Source organism: Ovis canadensis, chromosome 11 (genome assembly GCF_042477335.2).
Source record: "Ovis canadensis isolate MfBH-ARS-UI-01 breed Bighorn chromosome 11, ARS-UI_OviCan_v2, whole genome shotgun sequence".
NCBI classification, from domain to species: Eukaryota; Metazoa; Chordata; class Mammalia; order Artiodactyla; family Bovidae; genus Ovis; species Ovis canadensis.
Genome location: NC_091255.1, coordinates 50,257,550 through 50,272,352, shown reverse-complemented (window position 1 = coordinate 50,272,352; position 14,803 = coordinate 50,257,550). Strand labels below are relative to the sequence as shown.

Here is a 14,803-nt window from a genome sequence, read left to right as displayed (position 1 = left end):
GTCACAGTAATCAAGAGAACTTTGGCTCAGGGATCCCTACCTCCTGTAAGTCCCTTCCCCTCTCTGATTCTCAGTCCCTCCTGTGGATAAGTGGGAAAAATCACACAAGAATGGGAAACAGTGCAGCAGTTCCTCATAGCAAAAGCTAAACATAGACTCACCATATGACTCATAATTCCACTTCTGGGTACCAATCCAAAAGCATTAAAAGGAGAGTCGCGAACAGACATATACCAATGTTCATAGCAGCATTATTCACAATTAGCCAAAAGCTGAAAAAACCCCAAATGTTCACTGGTGGATGAACGGATAAACAAAATGTGGAATATCTATATAATAGAATATTACCCTGCCTTAAAAAAAGGAATGAAATTCTGACACACGTTACAGCATGAATGAGCCTTGAAGACATTATGCTAAATGAAATAAACCAGACACAGAAGAACAAATATCGGATGCTTCCATGTATATGAATACACAGAATAGGCAATTTTGTAGAAATAGAATGGCAGTTGCCAGGGGCTGGGGGAGGGGAGAACGTGGAGTTATTTTTTAATGGGTACAGAGTTTCAGTTTGGGAAGATGAAAGTTACTGGAGATGGATTGTTATGAGGATAATGCTGATGGATGATGGTTGTAAAACAACAATGTGAATCTATTTAATGCCATCAAAGAATATATTTTAAAATGATTAAAATGGTAAATTTTATGGCTTGCGTATCTTCCCAAAGTAAAACCCACATACATACAAACGCACACACACATGGTTACCCAGTGGACTGAAATTAATTCACTTGTTATCCTCTCTATGATGTTTATTAAACATCCCAAACTCAGCCTGCCCTAGATTGAGATCTCCCCTCCCCACCAAGATTACCCCTGCCATAGCCACCCTGTCTTGGCTGATGGTAACTCCATCCCCATGGAGACAGCATCCTGACTAGTCTCTTCTCTCCCACCCCATATCCAGTCTTTAGGAAACTCTGGGCTCTGTGCACATATCCCTGGTGTCTGGTCCCCACACAGCAGCCTGAGAAAGCTCCTTAAAATGGAAGTCCCGTTGTGATGCTCTTCTGCTCAAAAGTAAAAGCTGGTCTTCACATGTTCTATGAGGTCGCCTGTATCAACCTCCGTCACCTCTCCCAGCTCATATCAACTCTGCGACCCTCGGCCCTCCACTCCAGCCACCCCAGCTCCCTTGCTGGGCTAGAACATGCCAGAAATGCTCCCACTTTGGGATCTGGAAGCTTCTCCCCAGACAGTCACATAGCTTTCTTCCCCAGAGTCTTGTAGGGGAGGAAAATATAATTTTCCCTCTGTCCTAAGTTTCTGGTTGTCATTCCTGTAATAAAAGACAGATTAAAAGAGAAAAACAATATATTTATTAACACGTATAATTCCAGCATACAGGGGAGGTAACCAGGAAAAAAATGAGTGACTTCATGGTGGCTTAGAAGTGAAGTGAAGTGAAAGTCACTCAGTCATGTCCAATCTTTGTGACCCCATGAACTGTAGCCTACCAGGATCCTCTGTCCGTGGGATTTTCCAGGCAAGAGTACTGGAGTGGGTTGCCATTTCCTTCTCTGGGGGATCTTCCCAACCCAAGGATTAAACCCAGGTCTCCCGCATTGTAGGCAAACACTTTACCGTCTGAGCCACCAGAGAAGTACCATGGACTGTAGTCCATGGAATTCTCAGGCCAGAATACTGGAGTGGGCAGCCTTTCCCTTCTCCAGGGGATCTTCCCAACCCAGGGATTGAACCCAGATCTACCGCACTGGCGGGTTCTCTACCAGCTGAGCCACAAGGGAAGCCCAAGAATACTGGAGTGGGCAGCCTATCCCTTCTCCAGGGGATCTTCCCGGCCCAGGAATTGAACCAGAGTCTCCTGCATTGCAGGCAAATTCTTTACCAACTGAGCTCTCAGGGAAGCCCAAGGTGGCTTAGAAGTTAGATTTCAATATCATTTTAATAGGAAAAAGGGAAGGGAAGGGGGATATAGGCCTTTTAAGGCGAAGTAAATTAAAAAAAAACCAACTTCTCAAAAGTTGAAGTATAGTTGGTTTAAAATATCTTAGTTTCAGGTGTATAGCACAGTGATTCAGTTATATAAACAAATTCTTCAGATTCTCTTTCCTTATAGATTATTACAAAACATTGAGTAGATTTCTCTGTGGGATACAGTATGCTTATCTATGGTAAATACAGTAGTGTGTGTATGTTAATTCCAACCTCCTGATTCATCCCTCCCCCAACCCCTTTTCCCCTTTGGGAAATCATAGATTTGTTTTATGTCTGTGAGTCTGAAAATAAGTTCATTTGTATCACATTTCTTAAAAAGATTTCTGGCTCTCCTCCCTCTCAAGATTTAGCTTAAATGCCTCCTTTGTACAGAGGCCTTTCCCGGCCATGCTGTTTTATTTATTATTATTTGTTTATTTTGCTATGCCAGGCCTCAGTTGTGGCACCCAGGATCTTCCATCTTCCTTGCGGCATGCGGTATCTTTTTAGCGGTGGCCCATGACATCCTTTAGTTGTGGCACGTGGGATCTAGTCCCTGACCAGGGATCGAACCCCTGCCCCCTGCATTTTAGCCAGTGGACCATTAGGGAAGTCACATGATTACCCTGTATTAAGCTGCAGCCCTCCACCCTGTCCTCTCATGCTCCTTTTCCTGCGTCACTGCTCTTTTTTTTTTTTTTTCCCTTAGCACCTTCTAGGACACCGCGTATTTTATCTATTTGTCAGGGCTGTTAATGTCCACCTCCTCCACTGGAATCAGCCATCAGTTACTGATAGATCGCAAGCCCTTTAGTGCAGGGCCCGATGCATAGTAGGCTCAGTAAACACTGGTCGAAGGCATGTGTGAGTTAAAGTGCTTCCTTTACCATGTAGTCTCCTGCGTGACTGCTACTGCTTCCATTTTTACTAATGTATTATTCCTAGTTGCGTGAAGGACATGTTCACGGAGAGCAACTCAAGCTGAAGGCCTCGTCTCTCCTGGTGGCCCTGGCTCATCAGCGCTCCCAGGGGTACCACCCTCAGCACTGCATGTCCTTCAGCCGTTTTCAGTCGTCCTGTTCACTCCCCTCCTCTGCAGTTATACTGCTTTTTCCTGGAGACATGCCTGCTGGAGCTTGCCCTTGCTTGAAGACCACTGCGTAAAGTTTTAAGTACAAACTCAGCCTTGCCCATTAGGCTCCCAAATGATCTTGCTGTTAATGCCTTACACCTGATCTAGTCTTGGGACAAACCGGATTCCTTAGAAAAGATGCTTTCCTGACTCCTGCCTTTGCTCAGGCTAGTCCCTCTATCTGGAGTGCCTACTTCTTCTTCTTTTTTTTTTCCCCTTCAGCTGTGACTCCAGCCGGGATCCAAAGAGGAGTTCCACGGTCTATTCTCTGGATTTTACGGAGACTGTCTTTACCCTTCTGTGTTAGCCTCCTAAGACACTGCATCAACCTTAAAAGGCCACAGGAAAAGGGTGTGGAGGGCCTTCTTTCATCTTCACTTGCCTCCAGTTCTACCTGCCCACCCCACCTCTCTCTCTCTCTTTTTTTTTTCTTCTAAATTCAGAGAGGTTTCTTGCTTATAATTTTTTGTTGGCTATACTGGGTCTTCATTGCTTCGTGGGCTTTCTCTGGCTGCAGTGGGCGGGGTCCACTCTCCAATTGTGGTTTGTAGGTTTCCCATTGCAGCGGCTCTAAGGTGCGCAAATTTCAGTGACTTGGCACATGGGCTCAGTAGTTGAGGCTCCCAGGTTCGAGAGCACAGGCTCAGTCCTTGTGGCCCGTGGGATCTGCCTCCACCAGGGATGGAACCCATGGCTCCTGCACTGGCAGGCGGATCTTTACCACTGAGCCACCAGGGAAGTCCCTGTGCTGTGCTGTGCTTAGTTGCTCAGTCGTGTCTGACTCTGTGACCCCATGGACCGTAGCCCGCCAGGCTCCTCTGTCCATGGGGATTCTCCAGGCAAGAATACTGGAGTGATTTGCCATGCCCTCCTCCAGCGGATCTTCCTAACCCAGGGATCGAACCTGGGTCTCCCGCATTGCAGGCGGATTCTTTACCAGCTGAGCCATCAGGGAAGCCCCTACCTGCCCAGCTTCAACATCACTTTCCTGATGCTTCTCTATCTTTTGGAAACTTTTGCTGACCTTCTATCTTGGTGAGTATTCGGTGCTGAGTTGAGTTTTGGGTCACATCACTTGGAGGCCACGAGGCCAGACTGTAAGCTGTAAGTGAACTGTAAAGGAATGGGCTGTACCTTGTTGCTTCCTGTGTCTGGAGGAGATGGAGCGCAGGGCTCAGTTCCCGCTCAACCCGAGTGTTAACTCGGGAACTTGCTCCGAGCGGCGAAACGGGCGCACTTCCTGCTGTGGACACAAGATGGCAGCATAGACCAGGCTTCAGAACAGGTGAGGCTCCCGCCCCTCCCATGTTCCCGGGTCTTCCCTGCACTCAAGGCCCTAAAAAGTAACCGGTTCCCTCGAAGTGTGTGGAGGAGGGCCGTCTCTCTAGGACTGGGGGCGTCTGTTCTGGGGTGGGAGCACCAATGGGAGGCCTATAGTGAGGGTGTGCGTGGGTTTCCTGTACCGCCCCCTCCCAAGGGAGACCCTGGTCGGACGGAAGGAGCACCGGGGAGGGAGTGGCAGGTTTGGTCCTAGTTCTGCACTGCGGCCTCGGGCAAGTGTCTGTGTGCTAGAAACGAACTGATCACAAAGTCCAGCTCGCGGCAAATGCCCACGAGGACTCCACTTTCGGCTCTCTTCCAGTCCCCTTGCCCCAATTTTTCGGAAGGCGAAATGATGATTGCACTAATCATCTGACGGTCATCACACTCTCTGCTTTTCCGGGATTCTGTGGCCCAGAAGAGGGGCAAGGTGCCAGAAGAGGGGCGATGTTGGAACAGAGAGGGGGCTTTATTTTTAACTTTTGGCTGCACTCAAGGCATGTGGGACCTTAGTTCCCACCAGGGATCCCCCCCCCCCCCATTGGAAAGCAGAGTCTTAACTGCTGGACAGCCAGGGAAGACCCCATTTGCTATTGCTGTTTATTATTGGAGTCCTTTCCGCTCCAACATTTGACCATTGAGACCAACTGAGAAAGCAGGGGCAGGACGGGGTAGATTTAGGGATATCTGAAATGGGTCTGCCTGAGGCGAAGGGCAAAGATGTCTGGAGAGGGTCAGGGACAGCCTGGGGCTTCCCTGGGGAGAGGAGTTGGGTGGTGAAGGGGAGGGATTACCCCCAGCAATTCTCAGGGAGAGCTGGGTCGGGTAGAGACTGCGTGTCGTTCCACCTCTTCCCGGGGCACGCAACGACGGGTCTGCCCAGCAGAGGGCGCCGCGAGCACGCGGAGCCCAGCCTTGAACTTCTCCAGCTTCGAAGTTCGGTTCAGTTCAGTCGCTCAGTTGTGTCAGACTGTTTGCGACCCCATGGACTGCAGCATGCCAGGCTTCCCTGTCCATCACCACTCCCGGAGCTTGCTCAAACTTATGTCCATCGAGTCGGGGATGCCATCCAACCATCTCATCCTCTGTCGTCCCCTTCTCCTCCTGTCTTCAATCTTTCCCAGCATCTGGGTCTTTTCCAATCAGTCAGTTCTTCACATCAGGTGGCCAAAGTATTGGAGTTTCAGCTTCAGCATCAGTCCTTCCAATGAATATTCAGGACTGATTTCCTAATGGACTTGTCTTCTGGGCCGCTGCTCTTGAAGCCTGGCATGCTGCAGTCTATGGGGTCACGAAGAGTCGGACACGACTAAGTGACTGAACAACCACCACAACCCTCACCTGGGATGTGATGGGAGTGAGGGTGCTGCTGGCTAAGCTGGGGAGCTGTGGGCATTGTTACCACTTGTAATTGTGCTGGCTTATGTCCCAAGTGGCAATTGTGGGTTTGCCTGTAATCAGTAATCATTCACTCACTCATTTATTCAGTTCACACTATTGCACACCCACTGAGTGGCAGGCACTGTAGTGGGAGTGAAGTGGCAAACAAGGAGTGTGCCCTGATGACCAACACCTACCACCCGTGTCACAGGTCAGCCTGGGGCGCTGGGGGAGCACCCGGGAGGGGGAGCATGTCCTGCCTCCATTCCTGTAAGTGCACCCACTCCGAGGTGAGCAGGGTTATGCCTCTTACACAGAGGAGAGAATTGAGGTTTAGAGAGGTTACGTAAGGTGCCCAAAGTCACACAGCCTTTAAGGGGATGAGCTGGGATTTGCACCTGGAGCCTTCCCCCCACGCCGCCTTGTGAGGCTGCCTCCCTCAGGGAAGAGCCAGTGAGGGTGTAAAGGGGTGAGAGGCTGTTCTGGGGGCTCTGCCTATGCATGGCCTGAGCAGGACAGGAGCCTGTGGGCAGGGGAGCATACAGCTGGCTGATTCATCCCAGAATGAAGGGCTTTGCAGCAATCAGAACTGCCCAGTCATGGAAGGGTGAACCTGAAGAGCAGAAGTGATTTGCCTCTTTGTGGGCCTTGCAGGGGCTGTCGGTAGACCCTGGCAGACACAGCCTGGCACAGTTCCCTTCACCCTCCAGCCTCGTCTTGCCTCCTCTCCCGGCTCTGTGTTCCTGCCTTTCTGGCCTTCCTTCAGCAACTTGTTGGGCACACACACCTCTGGGCCTTTGCACACGCACACTCCCTCTTGTCTGGCTAACTCACCCACCTTCAGGCCGTTCCAAGCACTCCCCAATGCCTTGAGTGCTGCTCTGCTGGTTTAGGCTTCTCCATTCCCCCTAAATATGCCTCTTCATGCCTTACTGATCTTTCCCAGGTAGCTCAGTAGTAAAGAATATGCCTGCCAATGCAGGAGACACAAGAGACGCAGGTTCAATCCCTGGGTTGGGATGATCTCCTGGAGGGGAAAATGGCAACCCACCCCAGTATTCTTGCCTGGATAATCTCATGGACAGAGGAGCCTGGTGGGCTACAGCCATAGGGTTGCAAAGAGTCAGACATGACTGAAGTGGCTTAGCACTTAGCACACATGCCTTACAGAAATTAACGGGTAATACTCGTCCCCGCGGGACTGTCAGATATACCTGACAGAACACTGTCTTGTTCTCAGTGCAGTGGGGTGCCTCCTTCGGTGCTCAAGAAAGTTTTCTTGAAAGAATTGAGGAATGAATGAAGGTAAGAAAGAATGAAAGAAGCACGCAAAGCCCAATGCATGGTCAGGAGATCTGGGTCAGTTGATGATATTTCAAGTATCTTCCAGCCACCCTCTGGCTGCAGCTCTTGTTCCTTGCTCAGGGCACCCCCTTCACCAACGCCCGCCCCTCCCCTCCCCGAGTCTCAAAGACACAATTAACACCTAACGTTTTTAAGCATCTGGACACCCTGCTGGGCACTGCCAATTGTATTCTCACCCATCAAATAATCAGGGAAGACCTGAAACGTTGTCAGTGGACACAAATTTGAAGACTTCAGTCGGCCTGGAAGAGTTTGCGGGTTGGCCTCGCTCGTTGCCGCACAGGTCCGCACGGCCCCGCCCTCCCTCGGACTCCACCCCTTGTATGCACGTCCAAAGACGGCCAGCAGGTGGCGATAGACGACAAGGGTCGGGGCTCAACTTGCTCGGTCCAATCCCCGACCGCCGGCAGGGGCGCTGACGCTCTACTGGGTGCTCGGATGCGGAGGGTCGGGTTTACTAAGCAGGGCTAGGGAGGCGGGGTCAGCCCTGCCTGGAGATGGCCTAGGTCAGAACCTTAGCAAAGGAGGAGGGCTGTGTGGCACCTTCATTTTTTCTCTTTCGTATAGTGCAGTCTTAACCTCTATCTTACAGGCTTAAGAAGCAAACCTTTTCTAGGTTTTACTGGCCATCTGATCTCTTCCATAATCACTCAATTCTGGTCTCCAAGTGCGAAATAACCCTTGAACACATGGGTGTGGCTGTGTTCCAATAAATACTTGTGGACATTAAAATTTGAATTTCATCCAGTTTTCATATGTTGTTCTTTTATTGGAAAAAAAAAAGACTAAAAAATGTAAAAAGCCATTCTTAGCTCTTGGGGAGGGTGACCCCTGATCTAGGTAAAGTCCCAAACCAGTGCCTGGCATACAGTAGGTGCTCAGCAGCCCTTGGAGGACTTGGCAGGACATTCTCCTCCCAGTTTTGGCCCTGGGTCTCCTAAACCCCGTGCAGAAGTGGTCAGTTAAGGGGATCCCTCTCCTCCCCTCCTCCCTGTGGCTGTGGCTGCATTTTCCCCACCTCCATGCCTCTACCTGGGCAGTTGCCTCCTCCTAATGAAATCTTTGTCTTTATCACCTTACAAGGCCCAATCTCATTGCTCTCTGTAAAAATTCAACTTTAATTGAGGGAATGAAGTATTCACCCATCTTAAGTGCAGAGTTGATGAGTTTTGATAAATGCATTTACCCAAGGGGCCACCACCCAATCAAGATAGAGAATATTTCCTGCACCCCCAAAAGCTTTCCTGGACACTTTCCTAGTCAACCTTGGATATGTTTTTAATGTCTCCAGTTATGAAGGGCTTGCAATGTGCCAGGCTTCAGGGACAAGTCCTGTCTCACTGAAGCCTCGGGAACCTGGTGGGGTGGTGGTAGTTGTTCTATTTATTAGACCTTGTTGCACTGAGTGGGCTTTTCCTGGGGGCACACGGCTTCTCTAGTTGCTGTATATGGGCTTTTAGCTCCCTGATGAGGAATCGAACCTGGTCCTCTGCATTGGAAGTGTGGAGTCTTAACCACTGGACCACCAGGCAAGTCCCGTCAATTGTTATGCGTGGGCACCTTTTGGCTCAGGACTGTGAGCTCTGGGATGGGGAGACACATGCTCACCGAGAGTCAGGTCAGGACTGAGATTTGATCCTGGCCTGCTGCTTCCTAACTGCTCTCCTGCCTGCGTTTCTCCGAGCCCCCTTTGTGTTCCTGGGGGCATCACGGTACACACTTCTATACTACTGGCTATTTGCAGTGTATCTTGGGATCAGGAGCTTCAGCATCCCCTGGGAGCTGGCCAGAAATGCAGAGTCTCAGACCACACCCAGAACTGCTGAGTTCCCCAGTCTCCAGGTGATTTCAAGGCTGAGAATCGCCGTCCTGAGGCCAGCTCTTGGTTGTGTTTGTGTCCTGGAAGGCAGGGGCTGAGCCCACCTCAGGGCCACCATACTGCAGGCCCCCATGACTCAGAGTCGAGTTAGTAGGCGAAGGAAGCGCAGGAGACTAGAGCTTTGGGGTAAAGGTTTGGGGGTGGGGCTTGTGTATCCCAGGCGCTAGTGGGAAGACTGAGTCAGTGGGAGGGGTTGGTCTGTCCACTTGGAGCTTGGAGGTCTGGCTCTCACTCCTGCTGGCCACTGTCCGGGGAGATACAGGGAGTCTCGTTCATTTGCATATTACTTGCACGCGGTTACTTTGTCTCTGGTGCCTTTCGTCTTCTTGCAGGTGGAGGAGTGGGGGGCAGTGGTAGGTGGGGTTGGAGCAGGCTGGAATCTGGAGCAGTGGACCGGACACAGGGCCAGGATGCTGGGGAGGCCTTGGGCTGCAGACCCACGCCTAGCTCCTGGCTGAGGCACATCCTGGGAGCAGGTCTGGCATTAAGCACTGACCCTCTTTGGATCAGAATGGGTGCCTGCGAGTTTCTCCAAGCTCTGGACACTTGCTATGGGAGCAAGGCTGGGGGCAGGGCTGTTTCTCACCTCCCTGGCTTCCTCCCCCTCAAATTCCCCCAGGGCTGTTTCTCACCTCCTTACCTTCGCCCTGCCTCCCCACCAGGTTCCCCCGCTTTGAATGCCCTTTCCCATGCTCTGTCACAGTCCCACACATGTGTGTTCAGACAGCAGGATTCTCTCCAGCAGTGAGAGGACCTTGCAGACATAATGTTGAGCAAGAAAACATAAAGGGAGCTGTATTATGAGCCCAATCATGTGAAGCACAAAAGCAGTCCTATGAGTCTCTGCTGTTAGTAATGCCTACCTGGGGTGGGGGGGTTAGTACTTGGAAGAGAGCATGGGATGGATGGTGGGGGGCTCTGGGAGATGTTCAAATTGTTTTGTTATCTGGGTGCTGGTTATACGGGTGCTGGTTATACAGGTGCTGGTTTCACTTTGTGAAAATTCACTGAGCTGCACAGAGATTATACGTGCATTTTTCTTTCTTTCATTTCTCTACATTTTTTTTAACTGATTTACTCAATATTTATTTTACATTTACCATGTAAGAAGTATGGCAATAATATAATTTAGAAAAGTTCACTTTTTGGACCAAGCATCTACACTATGTCTGTCCCTCTGATTATTTATATTAAAAATATGTCTAAGGTCTTCCCTGGAGGTTCAGTGGTTAAGACTTCACCTTCCAATGCAGGTGTTGTGGGTTCGATCTCTGGTCGGGGAACTAAGATCCCGCATACTCCATGGCCAAAAAACCAAAAGGTAAAACAGAAGTGATATTGTAACAAATTCCACAAGGACTTAAAAAATGCTCCACATTAAAAAAAAAAAAGCTTTTGTATCCTGCATTGAACCTAGACTGGCGCTTTGTTTCTTAGATGACCCAGAGGAATGGTATGGGGAGGGAGGTGGGAGGGGGTTCAGGATTGGGAACACGTGTACACCCGTGGTGGATTTATGTTGATGTATGGCAAAACTAATACAATATTGTAAAGTTAAAAATAATAATAATAATAAAAAAAAAGCTTTTAAAGAAAGTCTGTATTTTGGGATGTCTAGCATTCTAAATCCTTGAACTTTGCTTTTCACATGTCTTTAAGAAAGGAAAGTTTTCATTGAGTTCTATTTGCATTTTATCTATTAACAGGGTAATTTTAATGTGTGATAATAGCACATGGAGGGGTTATTTTATGACCTGCTCTGTATGTGCATTTTTTTTTGAAAGAAGACCAGATTGAATGTCTAGAAGAATCCTGTGCATATTAGCCGCTAGGAATGCTCCTCTTCCCATTGGCAGCTGGTAAGGCCCTGGCTGCTCCATGGGGTTTTGGTTCCCACTCTCCCTGTGGGCTGGGGCTCCCTGACATCAGGCCCATGGCCATTCATCCGTGTCTCCTAGCCTGGGACCTGCACAGAGCAGGTGTGGAACATCTCAGCACGAACGTGATTCCTCAACATTCTTGGGGTGACCTCCAAGGCCTTAGGGCACCAGACAATGTGTGTGTGGGGTATTTCTTCTTACTGCTGCCCCCCAAGAAGGCCAGCATTAACACACCTGGCTGTGGCCCAGGGTTAGAAGTGGGCTAAGGGTGGGGAGGGCAGAAAGTGCCAGAAGGGAGAGAGGGGTCCCTGGCATGGGGGGCCACTGCCATTCTGGGTCCTCAGCACCCCAGCTTCTTGCTGCTGCTCCCACTAGCTGGGGTTGGCACCTCCTCCTGTCTGGTATGTTCACCCCTCACCTTCAGGGTGTCCGGGCCCCTGCAGAGCCCCCGTTTCAGGCACAGGGAGTCTCTGATTTCTCTGGACTTGGCCCTGTGCTCGGGCCGCTCTGAACCTGCCCAGCTCTGCCTCTGACTCACCCCTGCTCTCCCCACCCTGCAAGTCAGCCCTCCCAGTGGGGCCCAAGTTGCAGATTCCTGCAGGCTGGCATAGAGCCCCCTCCCTACTGCCTGGAACTTGTCACTGAGGAAAACTGGGCAGTGGTCTGGCCTCTCTAGCTTCAGTTTCCCTTGTCTATAGGTGGGAGAACAATTCTGCAGCTCTGAGGTCTGAAGAGTATGGGGCATCTTGGGACCCAGCAGGGCAGGGTGCCAAGGCAGGCTGGGGGGTGGTTAGTGAGGGGCACAGCTCCTCCCCCTCAAGGGGGTGGGGTCTGTGTGGTAGGGTCAGGTGAGTGGTGGGAAGGTCTGTGCTGCTGTTCCTGGGATTCCCTGGGAGGTGGCTGGGGGTGCTAGGGTGAGCTTGGGAGAGTCAGGGGCCTGGGTTTGGCCCAACTTGATCCTTGTCTGCAGGCCCGTTCCCTCTCTGGGCCTCAGTGGACTGCTTGGTCAAGGAGGCCATTGGGTTCCATTGTCCTTCAGGCCCCTGGAACTCTCTCACATCCATGCTGTGTTTGAACTGCCCAGAATGTTATTTTGCTATAATAGTTTCTACGTTTAAAAGATCGGGAGGCTTTTCAGTCAAATCCTGAGTTCCAGCTTCCTAAGTGGGCAGACGTCTGGCTTCTTCAGGATTCTTTGTGCCAGCAGCAAAGCAGAGCAGCTGCTGCTGGGGGGCCTCCACTCCCTGGGGACCCAGCCCCCTGCACTGACCACACCCCGGACCCTAGCCCTGGGGCATCTGAATGAGGCTCCCCCTCCAGCCTAGGGGGTATCCCTGCCCACGACCCTCTGTCTCCAGCTAGGTCAGCCCTGCGTGTACGTCCCCCCCTCCCAGCAGCCCAGTGCCCAGCAGCTGGCACACTTGCATGAACAAGCCTCTTTTCTCTGTTTTGCAAACTTCAGGCTTTGGAGGGCAGGTCTGGATTAGAAGGGCATTAGCTCATGTGTTTATCCAAAGCAAAGGCCTAGGTTTTGGGATTTCCGGGGCAGGGGAGTGTCCAGAGCCTGGGTCAGGGCCCCCAGAAGGTGTCTGCTTGAGGGAACATGGGTCCCTTCCTCCTGAGGTCAGGTCCTTCCCCTCCCCCTGCGATGCCCCCCACTCTCAGTATCTCAGCCTGGTCACAAGCCCTTGGAGACCAGCTCCTCACCTGCCTGCTGGTCTCTTGGCCTCACTTTCACACCCTCACCTCCAAATGCCACACTCATCATGTTCTTTTTGGCATGGCTGTCTATCCACATCCTTAGGCCCCTTCCCCTCCCTCTCCGTCCTCAGCTTCTCCTCCCGCTTCCCCTGAAACCTGCCCTGCCCTGGCCCCATGGGCCGTCCATGATGCCCACAGCCTCCTGCGCCAGGCTGTGGGGCCTCGGTCCAGCCTCCCAACCTCCAGCACAGAGCCAGGCACACAGTCATGCGCATCTGAGCGTGTGTTTCAGGATTTCCAAAACCGTGTGTCGTTCCGCTGCCCTGGAAATCCTCACGAGCACATGGTCAGTGCTCCCGTTCTAATGGTCGAAGCTGCCCTTTGTCTGCGGGGCAGGGGCTGGGGAGGAGTCACTGAAGGTCAGGGCAGGATTCTTTGGGCGGTTGCTTGGCCACTGCTGGGAGAGGGAGAAAGGGTAGCCCCGGCCCTCGGACTAGAGGCCAGGGGGCCCCCTCCCCTCTGACACCACTCCTGAGCACAGCCCTGGGCTTCAGTCTTCAGCCACCCGCTGGCACTTGGGGGTGCCAGCCCTGGGCCAGGCAGTGGCCTAAGCAGTTGTATAGGAAGCCCTCGGAAACAGGGCCTCCCTGCCAGCTGTGAGTCCCTTGCCCACAGCCCTGCTCGTGTACCCCTGGTTCAAGCCAGCTCAGCTCCTGGTGGACAAACAGAACGAGGGAGCCTTCTCAGGGACCACCTAGGCCAGTTTCTGACAGATGAGGAAACTGAGATCCAAGAGAGGTGGTGACTTGACCCAGAGTCCTGGGACCCTCTCCCAGGGCTGGCCCGAGTGCTGGATGGTACAGAGTCAGTCCTGGGCATCAGGACATGCCAGTGTCTGCGGTGCTGGGGCCCCTGCCCCCAGCTGGCTCCACCTGGCTGGCGTGTCCCAGAGCCAGCAGAAAGCTAGGGCGGAGGCAAGTCTGAATTGGCCCAGGTGGCTGCAAGTCCCAGCGGGCCCTCCCTGCCCGCAGGCGCTGGGAGCAGGGCCTGAGCTCCACACCCCAAATCCTCTGCCTTCCCTCCCCACCCTCGCGTTCAGCCTGGGGCCCAAACAAGGCGCGGAGCCAGCCCCAGCCTCCCTCCTTGGTAACCGAGGCACAACACCTGACAATAGAGACTCTTTGTCCTGCCAAGGCCGCACCCCACCCTGGGCCTGCATGCCTGGCTGGGGAGAAGCCTGGGGAGGGGAAGGTGGGAAGACAGGCAGGGGGAGGCGGCAGCAGGGCCCCTGAGCTTAGAGACCCTTCCCTCCCTTCTCAAGCTCGGGGGAGCCAGGGCTGTTGCCCAGCAGCCTTGGATAGTGTGGCCCCAGCCCCTTAGACTTGGTAGCAAGCAGAAGGTAGAGACGGGTCAGGTGGGTCACAGGGAAGAGTGTTATTGTTCAGTCGCTAAGTCGTGTCTGACTCTTTGTGACCCCATGGACTGCAGCACTCCAGGCTTCCCATGTCCTTCACCGTCTCCCAGAGCTTGCTCAAACTCATGTCCATCGAGTCAGTGATGCTATCCAACTTTCTCATCCTCTGTCGTCCCCTTCTCCTCCCGCCTTCAATCTTTCCCAGCATCAGGGTCTTTTCCAATGAATCAGTTCTTCCCATCAGGTGGCCAAAGTACTGGAGCTTTCAGCTTCAACATCAGTCCTTCCAGTGAATATTCAGGACTGAGTTCTTTTGGATTGACTGGTTTGATCTCCTTGCTGTCCAAGGGACTCTTAAGAGTGTGGGTCTGAGCAAGAAAGCCCTCCTGGGCCAGCTGGGCTGTGGGAAGGTTTCAGGGGGGTGGTTATGAGAAGACCCTTCTGTCCTGGTAGGGAGGAGGGCAGCAGGGCGTCTTTCTTGGCAGGGGATGGATGGGAAGTTCACCAGCCCCCAAGGCTGGGGCAGGGGGCACTGGGAGGCTGTTCTAGCATTGTGTTTAGGGGCGGCTGGGTGAGCAGCGGGGATCAGGACCTAGGAAGTTGGGTGGTACTGAAGAGGGAAGGACAGCTTTTCTGGACTTCACTGGCTTTTAGTTTCCATGGCCCAGGGCTTGGGACTGTGGGGTGATAGAGGCAGACAGGGTCTCCGTCCCTGGGGAGCCCCCAGTCAG

The 14,803-nt window shown here is 52.3% G+C and overlaps 1 non-coding gene across 1 annotated transcript; it reads right to left on the bottom strand.

Annotated features, from left to right (window-relative positions):
* Positions 1-3,353: 3,353 nt before the first annotated feature.
* LOC138415569 (small nucleolar RNA SNORA26) lies at positions 3,354-3,475 on the bottom strand. The gene has a single exon (XR_011247320.1). It is a non-coding gene; the product is annotated as a small nucleolar RNA SNORA26 (small nucleolar RNA).
* Positions 3,476-14,803: the final 11,328 nt, after the last annotated feature.